The 22998-nt window shown below is 40.5% G+C and overlaps 1 protein-coding gene, 1 non-coding gene and 2 pseudogenes across 3 annotated transcripts in view; 1 reads left to right on the top strand and 3 right to left on the bottom strand.

The window, feature by feature from the left end:
* LOC132843539 (NACHT, LRR and PYD domains-containing protein 3-like) overlaps nucleotides 1-22998 on the top strand; it is a 924649-nt gene that overhangs the window by 44684 nt on the left and 856967 nt on the right. The gene's annotated exons all lie outside the window — the stretch shown is intronic.
* Nucleotides 20167-20285, bottom strand: LOC132843662 (5S ribosomal RNA). The gene has a single exon (XR_009648209.1). It is a non-coding gene; the product is annotated as a 5S ribosomal RNA (ribosomal RNA).
* LOC132843667 (5S ribosomal RNA) lies at nucleotides 20451-20569 on the bottom strand (annotated as a pseudogene).
* On the bottom strand, nucleotides 20724-20840 carry LOC132843669 (5S ribosomal RNA; annotated as a pseudogene).

Raw genomic sequence — 22998 nt, 5'->3', positions numbered from 1 at the left:
TGTAATACACTGTACTGTCACCAGCTCACACATCACTGATGTCCTGATAGTTATACTACAACACTTATTTGGGGGAAATGTGTTTTACTTTTGGGGGAAATATTTTCATATAAAAAAATATAAAAATTATACAAAAAGACATTTCTCCCAAGTTGACTGTTTTTAGTATTCACTTCTCGGGTTTTGCACTTTGTAGACGGTCCCTTGGTTCGCACATAGAGACTTGTGTATTTTGTCCACCACGGAGGAAAGCTGATTTTGAGGAAAATTGGGTTGTAGCTGCGTCTCTACATTACTATGATAAAAAAAGAGGTGTTATTTGTGTAGTAACAGCGTTTATCTCAGGAGTTATTGACTCGGGAAACTCCAATCTGTAAATATGCGGCCAACTTTACTTAAGTGCTGTTGATTTATAACCAAAAACATCGGAATTTAAAACGGCAAACCAGCGGACCCCTAGCGTACATTAAACTGTTGTTAAACTGAGGAAAATATTAGCTAATTTGACCCCTTCCTCAATTAATCTAATAACTAAACACTTAATAACATGCAATATTGACACATAATGCTGCATATTTCAATTATATGACTTTAAAGTGCCAATCAGTTACCTGAACGTAGCCTACACAGTCGTGAGGAAAGCAGAAATGCTGCTGCCCGAGTCTCAGTCAAATTCGCGCCGTAGTCTCACTCCACCAATAGGAGGGAAGATGCATAGCAACCTGAGGTGTGGAACGGCGGATGTCTGCCGCACTTGATTTCAGGATTCCTGTGTTTTTCCAAGTATAAGCCAAATGTTTACCACAAGTCGTGTTTCTCACTGTGTGCCATAGCTCAACCACATATGGTTCTCATGTGTTCGTTGTTATCTGGGCCATATACCGCAAAATGAGTTGTGAACCAAGAGAGCATTTCCCGCCGATTTTAAAGTTATGGCAAAACAAATATGGCCACAATTTGGTCCATATCTGTATAGCCACGCCACATCTAGGCCATATGTGCCAGATAATACCCACATGTGGCCCAAACGTAATTGCTATCTGGGTAAGATTCAATTATAAATATGGGAACGGCAGCAGGACTTTAAGCATCACCACGAACAAAGGGTCTACGTGACTGCGATTACCATTTAAAGTAACCACTTGGTTGATAACAATTGTAACAATACCAAGACAAGGTGTACGTGACCATGATTAACATTTAAAGACAATCAGCTAGACAACAAGGTGTAGCCCAGCCATTTGGGAGACATTCAGTTCTTACACTCAATACACATTCAAAGCGGAACATCATTTAAATTACCAAAAGGGAAGACAGTACAAAATTCTTATTGACTCCGATGAACCCAAAGTACTTCATGTATTTTGTCATTGCTATGCTGGAATAAACTTTTTGTTCTTCATTAAGATCTTCACCATCATCGTCTTATTTTTACACAACGCATTTTTTATTTCTTACTATATATAGCATATTCATCTGTATACTATACTGTTCATACTGTACATAGTGTACACCTTGCACTTGCTGATTATTTTGTTGTCTTGTACTTGTACATGTGTAGTGACAAAGTTGAATCTAATCTAATCTCAGAATGGTCTGTTCTCTACTGACACCAAGTACACAAACATAAAATCAATAAAAGTAATATAATATTTATTTATTATTACTTTTTTCTATTTATTTTTAAAATAATAAAAAGTGACAGCTCTTTGTCAGTAGATAAATGTTTTATATTGCTTTTTAATGCTTTTCACCTCAAATATTTTGCCAGTAGAACATGTCCTTTAAATGTCTTTATTCTATACAGAACACACTGTGCTCCTGATAATAAAAAGAAACGTCATCATCTGGCTCTACTGCTTCTCCTTAAGTGAAGTAGAAATATTATGGTCTGAAGTGCTCATGGTTCCTTAACCTCGGGACTGTTTCAGAAAGGAGGTTAAGTGAAAACTCTGAGTATGTTAACCCTGAAATGAGGGAAACTCTGGGTTTTCCGTTTCAGAAAAGGAGGTCCCACAGGTCCCACAGGATAAATGGAATGCATAAGACAAACAGGATGAGCAGGAGAGATGGTAAAGATAATAAGGATGCTAAAGATGGTTTTCTGGTCACTACAAACAATATAACAAAGAAAATCAGGCTCACAAACAATAATAAAGATGGAAATCATACAACATCAAATATAATATCTATAACCCTACTAATGACAAATATACAACTCAAATTCAATGAAACAATACAATACAAAACTTACATAACTCATCTTATGAAAAGGATTCAAACACATGGTTGAGTGCCCATCTTCAGGCCCACACCTCCCCAATATAAAAGAACAATGGAAGGAAATGAGGTCTATTTATAGGCCTCAGCTGAGGATTATGGGTAATGAAGTGCACTAGAAAATGGTGATGCAGTCTGCAGAGGATTGTGGGAAATGTAGTATAAAGCAAAAAAGGAAAAATAAGTCTAATTCACAACAGCCGCCCCCAAATACAGTAATGTATTTGCTATTAATCATCTATTTTAGGTAATGGAATCAACTTGGCAACTGGGCGTACATAAGTTTTATCATTGATGTTAATCTCAGCAACTCTAACACGTCCATCCTGACTGGGTAGAAGACGTACTACCTTGCCAACAGGCCATGATGCTCGTGGAAGTTGAGGATCAATAACCAAGACGACGGCAGAATCATTTAAATTAGGCTGTTCCCTATTCCATTTTTGACGAAGTTGCTGACCTGGCAAATAATAATGAATAAAGGATGTCCAAAACTGGTCAGCAAGAACTTGGCTGTGGCGCCAAGATCTACGGCCTAGAAACTCTGTGTTGGCATAGATCACCTGTGGTAGAGAAGAGTCCCGCCGCCCCATGAGGAGAAGATTTGGGGTGATGGGATCAAAATCTGAAATGTTAGATGAGGCATAACCAAGTGGTTTTGAACTCAACACCCCTTCAGTTTCTATCAGGACTATCCGTAAGACTTCCTCTGATATGGTTTGACTGCCAAGTACCACTCGCAGAGCGTTTTTTATTGAATGGATCTCTCTCTCCCATGATCCTCCAAAATGAGGGGCTTGTGGCGGATTAAACTTAAATTTAATCTGCTGATTTTCCAATTTAAGTTGTAATTCAGTGGTAAGGATATGGAAAACTTCCTTCAATTCTCTTGCAGCACCACGGAAATTACTACCTTGGTCACTAAGAATTTCATAGGGCTTACCTCTCCTAGATATAAAGCGACGAAGTGCCATTAGGAAACTATCCGCATCTAGACTAGTTAGCAAGTCAATATGTAGACATCGAGTGGTCTGGCATTTGAAGAGGATGCCCCATCTTTTTTTCTGTCCTACGACCAACCTTAACATGGAAGGGGCCAAAACAATCCATTCCAGTGGACCAGAATGGAGGTTTACACAACTGGAGCTTAGAGGAGGGGAGATCTGACATTTGAGGAATAGTTGGTTTAGCTCTCCACTTCTTACATTCCAAACAAGACCACTGATGTTTCTTTACAGCTTGTCTCCCTTTAATTATCCAATAGTTACGCCAAAGTTCTGAAAAAACTCTCTCTGGGCCAGGATGGAAAAGTTTAGCATCACAATCTTTGATAATTAGCTGGGACAGAGGGTGTTTAGGGTCAAGAACAACTGGATGAACAATTCCTGGTTCAATATTCCTGGTTACTCGTCTTAGCCTGCCGCCCACTAAAATAAGTCCTGTTTCTTCATTCAGTTCTGGAGAAAGGGTAAGAAGGCGGCTTTGGGATTCAACAGGTTTACCTTGCTTCAAGCACTGGTACTCCGAGGGGAAACTTTGTTGTTGCGCTTTTTTTAGAAGTAAGGTTTCAACAGAGGAAGTATCAAAGGAGTCTGGATTGTGCTGTCACAGGAGTTCAGTTGTTGCAGACTTCAATTCTGACCATGACTTAAAATGACCTGGGTCTGGAAGCACGAGATCTTCTGCCTGGGTTAACCCACAAAAAAGTGGTTTGCGGAGCTCCAGATCAGGACTAATAGAACTGGATACTAGATTTGATGGCCACTCATGCAGTGGACGTTTCAGGAACATTGGGCCTTGTCGCCATCTATGGTCAGGCTTGGCTAGCTCAACAAGAGTACTACCTCTAGTAATGTCGTCTGCTGGGTTCTGCCCAGATGGAATGTATCTCCAAGAGGAAGGATCTGTGAGTTCCAGAATTTCCGTAACTCTATTGGCTACAAAAACTTTGTATCGACAGGAGGAAGAATGCAGCCAAGACAAAACGGTTGTCGAGTCTGACCATAAAACAGTACGTGTCAAGGGGAAAGTCAGGAGTTTTGAAAGTTGTGCAGGAAGAAGTGTGCAGGAGTTTTGAAAGTTGAGCCTCTGTTAGAGCAGCACAAAGTTCTAGGCGGGGAATGGATATTTGCCTTTTTGGGGCAACTCGAGATCTTTCCATGATAAAGGAAGTTTGTACCACACTCTCATTGGTTTCCATTCGCAAATAGGCTACTGAGCCATATGCATTCTCTGAGGCGTCGGAAAAAATATGTAACTCCCTAGACGTGATTTGTGCTGAGGATGATATTGAATAGCAACGAGGAAGTTTGATCAAAGGCAAACGAGAAAGCTCAGTTTCCCAAGCCGTCCAGGCTTTTTGGATAGAATCTGGCATAAGGGGATCATCCCAGTCTCTGGGTTTCATCCAAAGTTGTTGTATAATGACTTTAGCTCTCGTTGTGAAGGGAATTATGTATCCAAGTGGGTCATATTGACTTGCAAGAGCTTTAGTAACCATGATTTGGTGAAACATAGATTTTATAATCACCACTAATTGCCACTGGATACTGACGGAACTGGAGTAAGACGCTGAGTAAGGAGGGATCTAATTGTGGGCCAGGAAGTAGCTGGCTGTTCAATGACATGCCTTTATATTGATAGGAACAGTTAAATACTATTCGTGGTTTTCCATTGTGCTCCACAATATGATGGGGTAGATACCAGGATTCAGTTGAGTCATGAGAGGATTCCACTTTTGAGATGTACCCAGACGTTTCCAGCTTTCTAATTTCTTGATTATACACGAAGGCGGCTTTAGGGTTTCTTTCAAGATGCCTCTCTATCCATCGGAGAGAAGAAATAACTGCATTTGTTGAAGCTTTTAGCCTTACGGCATAGGCAGCACGCAGTAAAGGAGTAGCATATCTTTGCACACCATCCACATTGACTCTGTCTTAGAGGCCAACAAATCCATAGCTGCTTGGTCTTGTTTGGATCTAGCGACGACTCTCTCATTTTTAAAAGGGAGGGTATCCACTTGCCATAATTTCTCCACATCATGGCGAAGTTCATCTAGAGGATTGGTCATGGTAAAGAGACACTGCATCTCATCCCTATTAGGAATCGATATTGGACCTTGAAGTACCCAACCTAACCTAGTCTAGATGGCAGCTGGAGATTTAGGAGGTCCTAAGTATACCTGGTCAATCGGATTTATCAGATGCGGGTAATCTGCCCCAATAAGGATAAGTGGTTGAACATTGGCAAATGCAGGAAGAGGCAAATCTCGAAGATGCCGGAATCGTCTCTGTAAAGTCTCTACAGGGTATGACTGTTTAGAAAGGCCTAATCTGCTGGGAGAAAACGCATTGGAAATGGTATACCTCTTGTTTGGGTTGTCAATGGAGGATATTTCAAAGGTTGCAGAAAAGCCCTCAAGTGCGAGTGTCTTGACGTACAGTTCGAACGACTAAGGATTCAGTTATCCCATCAAGGCCTAGGGCCTCAGATGCTTGAGACAATAACGTGGAGACAATAACGTGGAAGATGACGTTCTGATCCGTCATCTAGGATAGCATAGGTTTGCAAGGATCTACCTTTATAGTGGAGAAGCACTTCAACAACTTTTAGAAGTACCTTGCCAGGACCTCCAAGACGACTAAGATAGAATGTACCTTTATCCTGTTCACGACAGTTGACTCCATGAAGTATACCAAGATGTTTTCCATTACATTGTGGACAAGGTTTTTTCAGATCACAGTCAGCAGCTAGATGGTCAAGTCCACATCTCCAACATCTTTTGTTTTCTCTTATCCATACACTCTTGCCAGTGTCTTCTAATGTTTTAAAGGTAGGACATACGCCAATGAAATGCTCATGGCTGGACCAATATGCACATAGATACTTGGAATTCTGTTCCTTCTGTCTTAAGTTCTGGAATTGCTTATTAGTAGATCTTCGTACAACTGGATTGCTGTTAGCTCCATACAAAACTGTTCGAGTATTAATGTGAGTCTTTTGTTGAAGTTTCATTTGAATTGATTTTGGGAAATCACTGACTTGATCAGCCATTGATTGACATTCAGCCTCTTCTTGAAGCCAGGCAGAAAAGTTCATCAAATTATAGCTTTGACCCTTCAGGACTGTACGGGCATAACGGGCAAAATTGGTCACCTGTTCTGTGGGCAGTTTACAGAGCAGTTGCTGTACATGAGAAGCACAGGATAGTTCAGATTTGGCTTGGTCTTGACCCAGAGATTGAAGCATGCCAACCAGAGCTTGAACTTTTAGTGCAAAGCTACTAAATGCTCTGGAGTCGCCTTGTCGCACCCTGGGAAGAGCTAGAATGTCTTTGATTTTTCTCAAGACTAATTGGTGAGGTTGTCCATATTTCTGCTGTAGTGCCCAAAGAGCCATACTATATGGTTGAGGGTCATTAGCATAAGCTAAAGCTAAATCACGAGCAAGAGAGAATTTTAGGTGGTCTAGCAGAATATGGTACTTGTAATGTTCTGAATCATGAGGTGACAACAGATTTGTCAAAGCCAACTGCAGCATTGCAAATTCCTGTGGGTCATCATTAACCAAAAAAGGGAAGGAAGGCCCTTGAACACGAGAAGCAGGATAAGGGGGAACTGGGTAAGGTGTATAATACGGTTGAGGATATGGATAAGGGTAACATAATAAAGCTGCAGTTGACTGAGCAGTAGGGGCAGTTGGTGGAATATAAGGAACAGTTTGCTGTACAGTAAAATTCCCTGATGGACTGACTGACTGAAGTTGAATATGAGAACTTATATTAGCTGAGGATGGATTAGGGATTGGTAAAGTAGGGTTTGATGGTCCTATTGGCTGTGAATACTGAGAAACAGCATACTGAAGTGGAGCAGGTAACTGTGCTGTTGTTACTTGGGGAAATGAAGGAGTATGAACTAACGGCTGGGAGATAGAGCTACCTGGTACACGAGAAGTTTGTTGTGGTGAACCACTATGATGTACCTGAGGAGTCTGCACTTGAGGGGATGGACAGTTTGAGGGATTTGGAACCATTATAGGCTGTATCATGCTACCTGCTTGTGGTTGAGGTGTATCGATTATATTGGTATGTTGAGGAGGACTACGTAGCAGTGAGGAAGGAGGAAGAGGCAAAGAACTAGGCCTACTCGGTGGAAGAGGCATAGGGGCAGTGGAAGAATTACCACATTCATGTGCAGATTTCTGTTCAGCCTTCTTAATACATGCACACAATTCTTGAACAATAGTTGTATTAGCAAAGGTATTATCAACATCATTCTCATTGTAAGCATCATCATCATAATCATCATCAAAAGACTCAGATAGCTCAGAATGTTTAGAAGAAATTACTAAATGTGACATTTTAGACATAATCTCGCCGAGCATACCCTTCAGTCCCAGTATTTCTTCTTTAACATCCATATTGCATAAATCATTTCGAGACTGTTCGTACTGCATGGATGATGAACATGGATTCTCCATTTGTATTTGGTGATGATCACTTACAACTGGTGTTCATGAGGAAGGGGGAAGAGGAGCATGTTCTCGTATCATGTAGTCCACATAGTGAGCAGGAGGCCTTCTCATTCTTTGGCTGCACCGGACTACAGGTCTTGCATGATAATCCATTTCCACCAAATTACTACAATCCGGCTCGAAGGACCATTTGTTGGATAACAGATGTTAAAAGTATCCAAGGTTCAGTGGACATGTAGAACTTGGTGGTGTGTCTGGTAAAACACGGAACAACTTAATCCCTTTGCTCTCATTTATTATTTATTCTTATTGACAATAAGGCTTGATGCACAGTACACAGGTGGAATGGAATGCATAAGAGACACAGGATGAGCAGGAGAGATGGTAAAGATGATAAGGATGCTAAAGATGGTTTTCTGGTCACTACAAACAATATAACAAAGAAAATCAGGCTCACAAACAATAATAAAGATGGAAATCATACAACATCAAATATAATATCTATAACCCTACTAATGACAAATATACAACTCAAATTCAATGAAACAATACAATACAAAACTTACATAACTCATCTTATGGAAAGGATTCAAACACATGGTTGAGTGCCCATCTTCAGGCCCACACCTCCCCAATATAAAGAACAAAGGAAGGAAAATGAGGTCTATTTATAGGCCTCAGCTGAGGATTATGGGTAATGAAGTGCACTAGAAAATGGTGATGCAGTCTGCAGAGGATTGTGGGAAATGTAGTATAAAGCAGAAAAGGAAAAACAAGTCTAATTCACAACAATATCCATATGCATTTTATTTTACCGGTACCGTTTTTCTTTACAGTCAATAAGATACATTCATACTCTCATCCATCCTTACATCAGAAACATCAGCCATCGTGGCTTACATTTCTTTGCAAAGTGGTAGTTTTGTGTATAACATTGGGTATGCAGAACACTTTAGTAAGGCTATTGTTTGCAGAGCAGTCAGGAAAGTGTGCCTCGCTCTTAAGCGCTTTCTGACAATTTTTGTGTTATTTTCTGATAAAATAAAATACTGTTCTTCCGGTTTCACCTCTGATATTATAACAGTTTGGAATTTACTCTAAAATAGTTCTTAATTACTAACTGAAAATTACATCTTGGCACGGTGACTTAGTGGTTAGCATGTTTGCCTCACACCTCCAGGGTTGGGGCTTGATTCCCGCCTCCGCCTTGTGTGTGTGGAGTTTGCATGTTCTCCCCGTGCCTCGGGGGTTTCCTCCAGGTACTCCGGTTTCCTCCCCGGTCCATGTATGGTAGGTTGATTGGCATCTCTGGAAAATTGTCCGTAGTGTGAGAGTGTGTGTGTGCCCTGCACTGCACTCTGTCCAGGCTGTATCCTGCCTTTATGCCCAATGACGCCTGAGATAGGCACAGGCTCCCCGTGACCCGAGAATCAGAGTCAGTCAATTTAGAGTTGATAAAACTCATTTCAGCTGTTCTGTAACTGAAAACTCAGAGTTTCCCATCTCAGGGTTTGTCAACTCAGAGTTCAAGTTGGACTCAACTCAGAGCTGGTTGAACCTCCTTTCTGAAACAGGCCCCTGGAGGAAGGTTGTTTCATTTCAGTGTGTACTTCACTACCTGTATATGGTTGAAATGTCATTACATTTATACAATATACTCTTCTTCAAACACTTCTTGACATAGCTTGACTATATGTGGCATGAAATATAATGTCACGTAAATGTATTTTCTACACAGTGACATGGCAAATTGTTAATACCGTGTCCAAAACACATTTTAATATGGGTTAATGGTTTGAGTTTCTGATTGTGGAAGTTTTTTCACTATTACTGAGTCCTATTACATTCTGATTACTCATACTGTTCTCAGAGGATCGTCTAACTTATGGAAATCCATCCATCCATCTTCTACCGCTTATCCGGGGCCGGGTCGCGGGGGCAGCAGTCTGAGCAGGGACACCTAGACTTCCCTCTCCCCAGACACTTCCTCCAGCTCCTCCGGGGACTACAGATAGTAGACATAGTCCCTCCAGCGTGTCCTAGGTCTTCCCCGGGGCCTCCTCCCGGTTGGACATGCCCGGAACACCTCCCCAGGGAGGCGTCCAGGAGGCATCCGGAACAGATGCCCGAGCCACCTCAGCTGACTCCTCTCGATGTGGAGGAGCAGCGGCTCTACTCTGAGCTCCTCCCGAGTGCCCGAGCTCCTCACCCTATCTCTAAGGGAGCGCCCAGCTACCCTGCGGAGGAAACTCATTTCGGCCGCCTGTATCCGGGATCTTGTTCTTTCGGTCATGACCGAAAGCTCATGACCATAGGTGAGGGTAGGAACGTAGATCGACTGGTAAATAGAGAGCTTCGCCTTGCGGCTCAACTCTTTCTTTACCACAACAGACCGGTATATCGACCACATCACTGCAGAAGATACACCGATCCGCCTGTCGATCTCCCGCTCCATCCTTCCCTCACTCGTGAACAAGACCCCAAGATACTTAAACTCCTCCACTTGAGGCAGGAGCTTTCCACCAACCTGAAGGGGGCAAGCCACCCTTTTCCGGCTGAGAACCATGGCCTCGGACTTGGAAGTGATGAAAACTGTCCCAGTGCACGCTGCAAACTGTCCCAGTGCACGCTGAAGGTCCTGATTTGAAGAAGCCAACAGGACAACATCATCTGCAAAAAGCAGAGACGAAATCCCGTGGTCCCCAAACTGGACTCCCTCCGGCCCCCGACTGCACCTAGAAATCCTGTCCATATAAATAATGAACACGACCGGTGACAAAGGGCAGCCCTGCCGGAGTCCAACATGCACCGGGAACAAGTCTGACTTACTGCCGGCAATGCGAACCAAACTCCTGCAGGGAGTGGACAGGGAGTCATATAGGGAGTGGACAGCCCTTAGCAGAGGGCCCTGGACCCCATACTCCCAGAACACCCCCCACAGATCACCACGAGGGACACAGTCGAATGCCTTCTCCAGATCCACAAAGCACATGTGGACTGGTTGGGCAAACACCCATAAACCCTCCAGCAACCTGGTGAGGGTATAGAGATGGTCCAGTGTTCCACGACCGGGACGAAACCCGCATTGTTCCTCCTGAATCCGAGGTTCGACTATCGGCCGAATTCTCCTCTCCAGTACCCTGGCATAGACTTTTCCAGGGAGGCTGAGGAGTGTGATCCCCTGTAGTTGGAACACACCCTCCAGTCCCCCTTATTAAACAGAGGGACCACCACCCCAGTCTGCCAGTCCAGAGGCACTGTTCCCAGCCGCCACGCGATGTTGCAGAGGCGTGTCAACCAAGACAGCCCCATCCAGAGACTTGAGGTACTCAGGGCGGATCTCATCCACCCCCGGTGCCTTGCCACTGAGGAGCTTCTTAACCACCTCAGTGACCTCAGCTTGGGGGATCGACGAGTCCTCAACTGAGCCCTCTGCCTCTGCTTCCTCAGTGGAAGACATGTCGGTGGGGTTGAGGAGATCCTCGAAGTACTCCTTCCACCATCCAAGAATGTCCCCAGTCGAAGTCAGCAGATTCCCACTCCCACTGTAAACAGTGTGAGCAGGGCACTGCTTCCCCCTCCTGAGGCGCCGGACGGTTTGCCAGAATAGTCCTTCTCCATGGCCTCACTGAACTCCTCCCACTCTGCCAAACGTTACCAGCGGACCCTTACAGTACGTTTGGGTCTGCCAAGTCTGTCCAACTTCCTCCCCAGCCATCGGATCCAACTCACCACCAGGTGGTGATCAGTTGACAGCTCCGCCCCTCTCTTTACCCGAGTGTCCAAGACATACGGCCAGAGGTCAGATGAAACAACCACAAAGTCGATCATCGACTTCCAACCTAGGGTGTCCTGATGCCATGTGTACTGATGGACACCCTTATGCTTGAACATGGTGTTCGTTATAGACAAACTGTGACTATCACAGAAGTCCAATAACAGAACACCACTCGGGTTCAGGTCGGGGGGGCCGTTCCTCCCAATCATGCCCCTCCAGGTGTCACTGTCACTGCCCACGTGGGCGTTGAAGTCCCCCAGTAGAATGACTGAGTCCCCAGTCGGAGCACTTTCCAGCACCCCTCCCAGTGACGCCAAGAAGGTCGGGTACTCTACACTGCCATTTGGCCCGTAAGCACAAATAACAGTGAGAGACCTCTCCCCGACCCGAAGGCGCAGGGAAACGACCCTCTCGTTCACCGGGGTAGACTCCAATACATGGCTGCTGAGCTGGGGGGCAATGAGCAAGCCCACACCAGCCCGCCGCCTCTCACCGCAGGCAACTCCAGAGTAGTAGAGAGCCCAGCCTCTCTCAAGGAGTTGGGTTCCAGAGCCCAAGCTGTGTGTGGAGGCGAGCCCAACTATATCTAGTCGGTATCTCTCAACCTCCCGCACCAGCTCAGGCTCCTTCCCCCCCAGCGAGGTGACATTCCATGTCCCTAGAGCCAGATTCCGTGTCCAGGGATTGGGTCGCCTAGGCTCCCGCCTTCGACTGCCACCCAATCCACATTGCACCAGCCCCTTACGGTTTCTCCTGCAGGTGGTGGGCCCACAGGAAATAAAAAAATTGAATTTAATGTAATTTAATTATTTATTTATTTATTTATTTATTTTAACTTATGGAAATAAATATTAAATTACACACAATTAATGCTTTGTCTGAAAATCAACTAGGTTTGAAGTAAAATCTGTAAGTAAAAGCAAATTCACAGAGGAATTCAGAATATGGTCCCAGAGGTCTGTAAATAGCCATTAGTGGAATCGACTCAGTAGACTTATTTTTTGAGCTTTATACAGTATGTTAAGTTAGTATATAGTATATAATAGAATTTATGTCTAGATTTCTATGTGGTGCCTAGCTTATCATTATGAATAAGTGCAACACCTCCTCCCCTGCCTGGTAAGCACGACTGATATATATAACTATAACCGGGCAGACAAGTTTTGTTGAATGTGAGGAACTACACCAGGTTACTTATGTATCCTGTTTCCCAGAAAAGGTAACAAGATGCTGCCTCATGGCTTACGCTATGGGAACACTTCTTTGAGGAAATTGTATCTGAAACTCTATGTGCAAATTTAAAGGCTCAGAAAGGACATGTGACAAAGGGAATATGCACCAGCCAGTCCAAATAATGTCACATTGTTCCAGCTTCTATTTGTCTAAAGAAAGTGCGAGTGGACGCCTGGGGTGTGGCAAGCGATACAGTATTCTTTTCAGGGAACTGGGTTACATACATAAACTGGTATAGTTACCTTTTGAGGGAATTCTGAGCTGCATCAAGGCTGAAACTATAAGAAGGTCAATAACCATGCCACCACACAGCAGTCAATGACTTCCCAGAGGCCATGTAATAGCACGATTTTTCAGCCAGCGATATCTGTCATGGGGCAAAGTGTGTTTCTTTGGTTGGGGCTTGATGTACAGATCCTCATTGGCTGGGCAGTCAATGAGTTGGTGGTTTTCTTTGTCCATTTCACCTGCATCTTCATTCTCTGACTCACTTGCATCAGTGTCATCTGATTCCATTTCAAAATCACTCTCTCCATTTTGGACTGCAGCAATCACATCCTGCACAGTGAATAGCTGACCTTTCTGCACTGGTGGCATTCTGAAATAGAAAAAGTAAAAATAAATAAATAAATTAGTGAATAATACATATGGGTCTTATATTATAGTAGATAAACTGAAAGAATAGACTAACTAAGTATTGTCCATCAAAGTATTATCAGTTCAATGCAAATGCTAATCAAAATTCCACCACTTCATTCAAACAGTACTGTCTGGATAGCCTATTATGCTATCTACTTATTATATTAAAAGGAACAAGCGCATCCCCCATATCACAGGTTCATATTCAAGACCATTTACACCTGTCCCTGAACAATGCAACAGGCATCACCCCAAAAATCCAGAACATTCAGAGCCTGCTTTTCTATCTCCTAATGCTATAAACTACTACTTGGGCAACACTCATAAAAAATCTCAGGACTGTTTAGACGTTAAATAACAAAAAACTACAAAGATACAGGGAGTTTCAGATACTGCTCTATATGATGGCGTTTCAAATACCACATAAAATGTATTCTTGTGTGTAATTATGGTCCAATCTAAACTAAGTACAAATTTAACAGAAAAGCACATTTAGAAATTAGTTATAATGAATCATCTAACAGTTTAAATTTCAATTTGTGGCCATGTGAGAAATGCAGTGTCCTTATGTAATGTGTAAGGTGCACAGGCTATTTTGACTACCACTCTGGCCCAGCGTTGTTCAATTACAACATGGACTTAACAAGCTCTAAATCAAATTTTATTAATGTTTTCCAAAATAACAAAATATATCTGTGTTCTAGACATTGTAATAAACACAGAAAAAAATATGTGAGGAATTTTACTTACTTGAATCTTGACAAATCCAGTGATGCAAAAAAACAGAGTTGAGCTCAACGCGAAATTTGCAGGTAGAGTGAGTTCATGGCCAGACCTACCACTTACCGGACCTATAAACACTTCTTCTATCCAATAGCATTATGAGGACAAACAATAGAACCCATTAACTATGTAAAGTTGGTCTTGAGAAAAAAAACATTCTCAGGCCTTTTTTAAAAATTGTTAAAAGTGATGTTGTTATTCTGCAACAGTGGGCTTTACAGGGATAAGGACATTATTATCATATAAAAACATCAACACTACCCATCAGTTCACTAGCCGACTGTTAAATATAGGCTTTCGAATCAAATATAATGTTGAATAAAAGCACAAAAACTACGAAACACTGATAAATCCACAAGCAGTAGTAGCAGTAGTAGAATGGATTTATGGGCAGGACGCTAAGATGGAATGCGCATGTGCAGAGGGACGCTAAGATGGGTAGGAAATAATGATGAGTAGGATGAACTGATAGAATACCGGCTCATGGCTCGAATCCAGCTTCGGCTTTAGACAACACAGAAATGGAGGTACAGACCGCTGAAACAGATAAACTGTGTGATATTTTACCTTTACAAAATCAAACACTGTGAAAAAACTGAATATTTAGTAGAATCTGATCATCTAGCAGTGACAGTCAAGTTTAATATGTACACACAGAGAGGACATCAGATATTAGTCAATTATCGTTTCTTAATTAACTAAATACTAAATAACCTTCAGCACTTCTATTCTGTTCAGTTAATAGCTGAATTATCAAGTATAAATGAATGAGTTTTATTTGTTTATCTACAGGAAAAACTACATACAACATCCATAGTATAATAATAATAATAATAATAATAATAATAATAATAATAATAATAATAATAATACTATAAAAATAAATGAGATAATTAATACTTTCTATAAATAATAATATTTGCTGTTTTTTATCTTGATTAATCTCATGTGGACAAATTTCAATATTGCAGGTATAAATTTTGTTATTGACTGATATTCAAGAGTCAAGTCAAGAAGCTTTAATTGTCATTTCAAACATATATAGCTGTTGCAGTACATAGTGAAATGTTTGTACATCCGTTTCTCCAGGATTGTGGTGCTACATAAAACAAAGACAGGGCTAAGGACTTAGTAAGTAGTCACATAAAGTGCATCTGTGCAACCTGGTGCAAACAGTGCAGGACAAGACAAACAAGACAGACAAGACAGTGCAGGACAAAAGACAGTGCAGACGAAAAGTTACCAGACAATACACAAAATACAAAAAAGACACAAAAAAGACAATAAACAGAAACAGCGGTGTAGGAGCCAACGTTGTGAATGCATTTTGGGCTGTCACCAGGTGGGGGCAGTGTGTGCACAGAGGATTATAAAGAGGTGTTTCTTACAGGTAGAGGAAGTTTGCTTGGTGGAAGGGGAACACTTACAGGTTTTTAACACACAAACTATAAGAGCAACATACTGGATATCCACTTTCATCTTCAAAGATTGCAAATATATGTTTGCATTATGTTCAATCATTTAGTCAAGTTAAAATCTACTACAAAGGTCCTTTGGTATGCGTAAAGTGTGTGTTGTTTATCCAAGCCATCAGCAGCTATAGGAGCTGCTGTAACAAGCAGTGACCAGTGTAAATACTGTATGTTCAGACAATATTGCGTGCAGTAATACTAGAATGAACACAGTTTCTTAGCAGCAGGTCCCTGAGATAATGCTAGGATTTGCAGTATGTACAAAACGACTGAAATATTGTACAGTATGTGCAAAACGAGGGAAATGTTAGACAGTGTGTGCAAAGAGCAAAAAAAAAGTGTAAAAAATTGTGCAAAACAGCATGTAAACAGGTTGATGGATGTATATTGGAAGTGTGTGTATTTGGTGTAGGTCAGTACAGTCCATACAGATGATGTGCGTGTGTATGTAGTGCTCAGTACAGTTCAGTTCAGTTATTGAGAAGTCTGATGGCTTGTGAGAAGAAACTGTTATACAGTCTGGTTGTGGAGGCCCGGATGCTTCGGTACCTTTTTCCAGACGGCAGGAGGGTGAAGAGTGTGTGTGAGGGGTGTGTGGGGTCGTCCACAATGCTGTTGGCTTTGCGGATGCAGCGTGTGGTGTAAATGTCCTTGATAGAGGGAAGAGAGACCCCAATGATCTTATCCGCTGCAGGGTCTTGCGATCCGAGATGGTGCAGTTCCCAAACCAGACAGTGATGCAGCTGCTCAGGATGCTCTCAAGGGTCCCTATGTAGAACATGGTCAGGATGAGGGGAGGGAGATGTGCCTTTCTCAGCCTTCGTAAGAAGTAGAGACGCTGCTGGGCTTTCTTGGTGATGGAGCTGGTGTTGAGTGACCAGGTGAAGTTCTCTGCTAGATGAACACCAAGAAATTTGGTGCTCTTGACGATCTCTACCGATGATCCGTGGATGTTCAGCAGAGAGTGGTCGCTCTGTGCTCTTTCAAACTAGATTACAATTTTCATACTACTGTATAAAATATCTCATGTGTTTGTGGAACCTAATCCTTTTGAAAAACATTTAAAAAAATGCAGAGCTTGACACTACTGGAGACAAAAATATTTATTTTTCAACATTTAGTACTTCCCCAAGATATTTTCTACCACATGCTGCGCTGTGGTCAAACATGACGCTTGGTAAGTTTTTGTCACTAAAACATCTCTCTCTTTGTATGTACTGTATGTATTTATTGTATGTATGTATGTATATATTGAATGTTCCACTTTATATGTAACTTTGGAAGACATGTAAGTCATCACACATATAGGAGGATTTTATAAGAGGTTTCAACGTGTTAGCCGAAAGAAAACACAGTTACACAATATAATAAATAAATACATTTATACATTTGTGTTTATACACTAATTATATACACATTACATCTTTTTAATATATATAAAAAAGGTTATGTTTACATCATATTATTATTTTTTTATTTCTATGTTTTGTTACATTGGATGATGTCTTAAGAACTTTACTCCAGACAACAGAACACATGGGATTATGGAAAAGAATCCGTTTTCATCGGTGAAGACTCACTCCACTTGATGACTTTGTGGTAACATTGTTTTTAGCCTTTTATTTATCACATTACTACATACTTGACAGCAGTGCTGTGTGTAATAACACAATGTTTGACAGTTCATGTATTTGTCATTTCTTTATGTGTTATTTTAAGAATTCTTTGGCAGGCAATTTAATTTTATATTCAAGCCATTATCAACAAAAAGATGCAAAGAAAAGGTTCAACTTAAACCACTATAATTCGAACATTATTCTGATTGGACAAAGAGAGGAGGTCACTAGGCATTGCTTAAGGAAAGTACGTAATTAACTTTAAATTTTATAAACATATATATATATAATGTTGAGGGGGGCACGGTGGCTTAGTGGTTAGCACGTTCGCCTCAGACCTCCAGGGTTGGGGTTCGATTCCCGCTTGCACCTTGTGTGTGTGGAGTTTGCATGTTCTCCCCGTGCCTCGGGGGTTTCCTCCGGGTACTCCGGTTTCCCCCCGGTCCAAAGACATGCATGGTAGGTTGATTGGCATCTCTGGAAAATTGTCCATAGTGTGTGATTGCGTGAGTGAATGAGTGTGTGTGTGCCCTGCGATGGGCTGGCACTCTGTCCAGGGTGTATCCTGCCTTGATGATAGGCACAGGCTCCCCGTGACCCGAGGTAGTTCGGATAAGCAGTAGAAAATGAATGAATATATAATGTTTACAAATGTGCAAAATAAAGCAAATATCTATTTTCTATACACATACAGTAGGTTCATTTTGATGAATATGGTGGACTGAATGGATTTTTCAATACCTGTGCTGTCTGGAAACTGTGAAAAATAATTTTGTAAAATTATAGAGTCACCTTAATTCATTTTCTACATTTAAATGTGCAGTTAGTACTATTAAGGTTAATATGAATTGTAAGTGTTTTTTCAGTGTCTCAGTATCTTCATGCAGAACTAGATGTAGCCATTGTTCTGGATCCCAGTGGTCACAATGAAGAGCAAGACTCTGTAAAGGCAGGAAAAAGATTCAGTTACAGAAATTGAGCATTTTTTATTTTGTATGTTTGTATTTTATGATTTATCATATGATAATTTCTCATGTTTTCAGACATACTCAGTGTTTTTTCTTGCTATTTTAGCTTGATGTCACTGTAAAATGTGTGTACTAGTGTCCCATGCACTGTTATCTTTTAGGGAGAACTTCAAGATACTTACACTTCAACAAACACTTACAATAAACAACACCAGTCATAATCTCTCTCTCTCTCTCTCTCTCTCTCTCTCTCTCTCTCTCTCTCTCTCTCTAACACACACATACCTGTACACACACACACACAGTTAATAAATGGACATTGAATAAATACTTTGTATTTGGCTAAATTGTGTTCAGTGATCCTTACCAAACACAACACCCACATTGTTGTGTTTGGGTGGGGGGTTTGAGACGTCATTCTTGCTTGTCTTCAAAACTTGAGAGCCCTTGTATAACTGTTTACTTCAATACAACCACATTCTGACTGTCATGGATTAGATAATACAGTATAACAAAAGAATAACATGTTTAAGCAGAAAGCACTCACCTTGAATGTGATAAACATGGAAAGAAGGAAAGACTTTTACCGACTCCTCACAGTGATGCCTTAACTTAGCTTAACAGCTGGGGCCTATTGCACAAAACTAGGATAAGGGATTAAGCCGGGATATCTTGGTGATCCTGGCTCAATTTATCCGTGATCCGGTTGCACTAAAGCTGGATTAGGGTTCAGTAGGATGTTATGGTATAAATTACTATATAGATTTATTCTGTGAAGCTAGCCTGCTCCAGACCAGGCTAAGTTTCTGGATCTATTTAATCTCATCCCTTACATGTATGTCAGTCAGCAGTCTCCACAAACGGAAACCAATAGTTATTCCACTGCCCACTATACATTGTTATCACATATAACTAGACCCACTGTCATTGTTTAAATGTTTGTGATCATTAATTTCAGTCATTTTGGATAAATGATGATTTTTAGATGATGTTGCTATCATTAGATAATTTACGGTTTCCCATAGACAACAAGGCTATACTGTATATAAATTGATAGAATATTAGGACCACAGAGGAATAAAAAGAAAATTCACAGACTTTAAGAATGAAGTTTTTAATAATATTGTAATCCGTTGTTTTAGAGGAGGACAGTTGTTAAAATGACAGCTGTGGGGCATTTTGTGAAATTTTTCTTCAGTATGGTTTCACAAACAAGGACATACTTAATCTTTTGGCACATCAGCACATTGTCAAAAGTATCAGGACTGTAAAAAGAATATGCATCTTTTCCGCAGAAAGAACCAGCCTCATAAATTTATGACTTTTTCCTTCTTTGTATTAAATACACATTCCATATGAATATAAAAACACAAAGTGTAACATTATGTTCCTTTATTGAATAAGGATAAAACAAAGCAAGTAAACCATCAGCTTCTTTCGTAACTGAAGTCACACAGTGACTCTACAAGATGGAAAGCACAGAATTAAAGCATATTATACAACAAAAGGATAAATCCACATTCAAAGGTCTGTATATAACACACCCCGCATGTCTGCACACTGAAATAAATGCAGGACAAATCCATACACATCAACTGAACAGACAAATGAATGGATGCAGTAGCCTCCCTGCAAGCTTGTATTACACACAGTATACAGCAACAAACATCATAAGAGGCCAAATCAATAAAAACAAACAAAAAAAATATATAAATATATATATATATATATATATATATATATATATATATATATATATATATATATATATATATATATATATATATGAAAACCCATCATCAGGGAAGATTGCCGGATTGTCCCAGTCCATGGCTGGTGGCACTCTGGGGGCTCTCTCCTTCCTCAGGCAGGCCTGTTGTTGTTAGAGACTTCAAATAGTAAAGTAAATGAATGCCTATGTCAAAAGCTTATAGCACCTGGTATTCCCAGACAGTCGCCTATCCAAGTACTAACCAGGCTCGACTCTGCTTAGCTTCCGAGATCAGACGAGATCGGGCATTCTCAGAGTGGAATGGCCGTAAGCGAAAGGAAAGTTGGAATTGAACCCATTTATAAATTGCTTGTTTTTTTCTTTTCTTTTCTTTTCTTTTCTTTTCTTTTCTATCGAAACATTAGCGAAAGGGTCTGAATATTAAGATGTTGTTGTTAGAGAATTCAAATAGTAAAGTAAATGAATGCCTATGTCAAAAGCTTACAGCACCTGGTATTCCCAGGCAGTCGCATATCCAAGTACTATTGAGGCCCCACTCTGCTTAGCTTCCGAGATCAGACGAGATCAGGCGTTCTCAGAGTGGAATGGCCGTAAGCGAAAGGAAAGTTGGAATGGAACCCATTTATAAATTGTTTGTTTTTTTCTTTTCTTTTTTTTTTTTTGTTTTCTATCGAAACATTAGTAAAAGGGTCTGAATATTAAGATGTTGTTAGAGTTCAAATAGTAAAGTAAATTAATGCCTATGTCAAAAGCTTACAGCTGGGTATTCCCAGGCAGTCGCCTATCCAAGTACTAACCAGGCCCAACTCTGCTTAGCTTCCGAGAGCAGATGAGATCGGGCGTTCTCAGAGTGGAATGGCCGTATGCGAAACATACATATTTATTTATTTGGTCTTTGTCTTTGTGGATATTATTTTTACTTTTAATATCCACAAAGATATTACAATCTATAATTATTATTATTATTATTTTTATTATTATTTTATTTTATTTATTTATTTATTTATTTATTTATTTTTATTTTTTTTTACCAATGTCTGCATTCAATGGACACACTGTTTGTAGAGAATGCACACATACATAAACTTATCTGATTCAAGACTGGCATCATTACATGCATGTACATGGTGTCCAATGTCACCATTTTAAATAATACCATAACTTTTGGCTTACTATGTAGTCATATAATAATAATAATTATAATACAATACATAATATAAAACTCCACTTGCTTTAAATTCACACTGAGGGCTAAACCCACTGAAGATGAAATCCTACAACCTGATCTTGTGCCTACTGAAGATCACAAAAATTTTACTTTTTACTTTTACTTCACATACATACAGAAGATTACTTTTGATACCTAAGTACAGTATATATCAGATACTATAAGACTATTACATATTATATATATATTATTAACTATATAATTATCTTTTCCTAGTATGATACTTGTACTTTTGCTCAAGTATTACTTTCTACTACTTTACGCAACACTGGTGTCATGCTTACTTATCTCTTTTCTTCTTCTGGGACTTTCTATTGTCATAAGTCCCACAAAACTTTTAATTGCCCAATTCAATTCAATTCAATTCAATTCAAGTTTATTTGTATAGCGCTTTTTACAATGGACATTGTCACAAAGCAGCTTTACAGAACATAAACATAGAACAAAAGATAAACATAAGGAGAAGTATAAAGAATTAATAAAAATTCAAGATATATACAGTTCACAGTGTGTATGTATGTATGTATGTATGTATGTATGTATGTATGTATGTATGTATGTATGTCTGTATGTGTGTATGTGTATTTGTCCCCAATGAGCAAGACTGAGGAGGCTCAGGCAACAGTGGCAAGGAAAAACTCCCTTAGATTGGTAAAGGAACAAACCTTGAGAGGAACCAGACTCAATGGGAACCCATCCTCATATGGGTGACACTAGATGGTGTGGTTACAAATATACAAGTATCACAGAGTCCAACTGGAGCCGGTAGATCTGTAGATGTCTCAGGGTTCTCACAGAGTCAGCCTTGTCTCAGTGGAGGTCCAAAAATTTCATCGCACGGAAGACGATCATAGCATGGGTGTCTCAGCATGGGTAGAAAAAGAGAAGAGAAGAGCAGTGCAGAGGGATTGACATATCTGCTGTTCATAAGAATGTGCAAGTCTAGTGTAATAGTGCACAATATGGTGGGATGTATTATGTGTACACCTGACTAAAGAGATGGGTTTTTAATCTACATTTAAACTGTGAAAGTGTGTCTGAGCCCCGAACACTATCAGGAAGACTATTCCAGAGTTTTTGGAGCTAAATAAGAAAACGCTCTACCACCTTTAGTAGACTTGGATATTCTGGGAACTACCAGAAGTCCTGAGTTTTGTGATCTCAGAGAGCGTGAAGGATTGTAACGTGTTAGAAGACTAGTTAGATACATGGGAGCTAAACCATTAAGAGCCTTGTACGTAGCAGCAGTTTGTACTCAATTCTTACTTAAACTTAACAGGTAGCCAGTGTAGAGATGATAAAATTGGGGTTATATGGTCATACTTTCTTGTCCTAGTGAGAACTCTGGCAGCTGCATTTTGGACTAACTGTAGCCTATTTATTAAAGATGCAGGACAACCACCTAGTAATGCATTACAATAATCCAGTCTAGAGGTCATGAAAGCATGAACTAGCTTCTCAGCATCAGATATAGACAGGATGTTTCTCAGCTTGGCAATATTTCTAAGGTGGAAGAAGGCTGTTTTTGTGGTTTGGGCGATGTGATTTTCAAAAGACAAGTTGCTGTCTAATATAACACCCAGGTCTTTCACTGTCGAGCTACTAGTAACAGTACATCCCTCTAATTGGAAATTAAGTTGTGAGAGTTTCTGTGTACTGGTTTTTGGGCCTATAAGCAGTATTTCTGTCTTATCAGAGTTTAACAACAGAAAATTACAGCTCATCCAGTCTTTTATCTCTCTAAGGCATTGAGTTAATTTGGACAATTTAGTTATTTCATCTGGTTTTGATGAGATG

Source organism: Tachysurus vachellii, chromosome 3 (assembly GCF_030014155.1).
Source record: "Tachysurus vachellii isolate PV-2020 chromosome 3, HZAU_Pvac_v1, whole genome shotgun sequence".
NCBI classification, from domain to species: Eukaryota; Metazoa; Chordata; class Actinopteri; order Siluriformes; family Bagridae; genus Tachysurus; species Tachysurus vachellii.
This window is presented reverse-complemented; position numbering and strand designations above follow the sequence as displayed.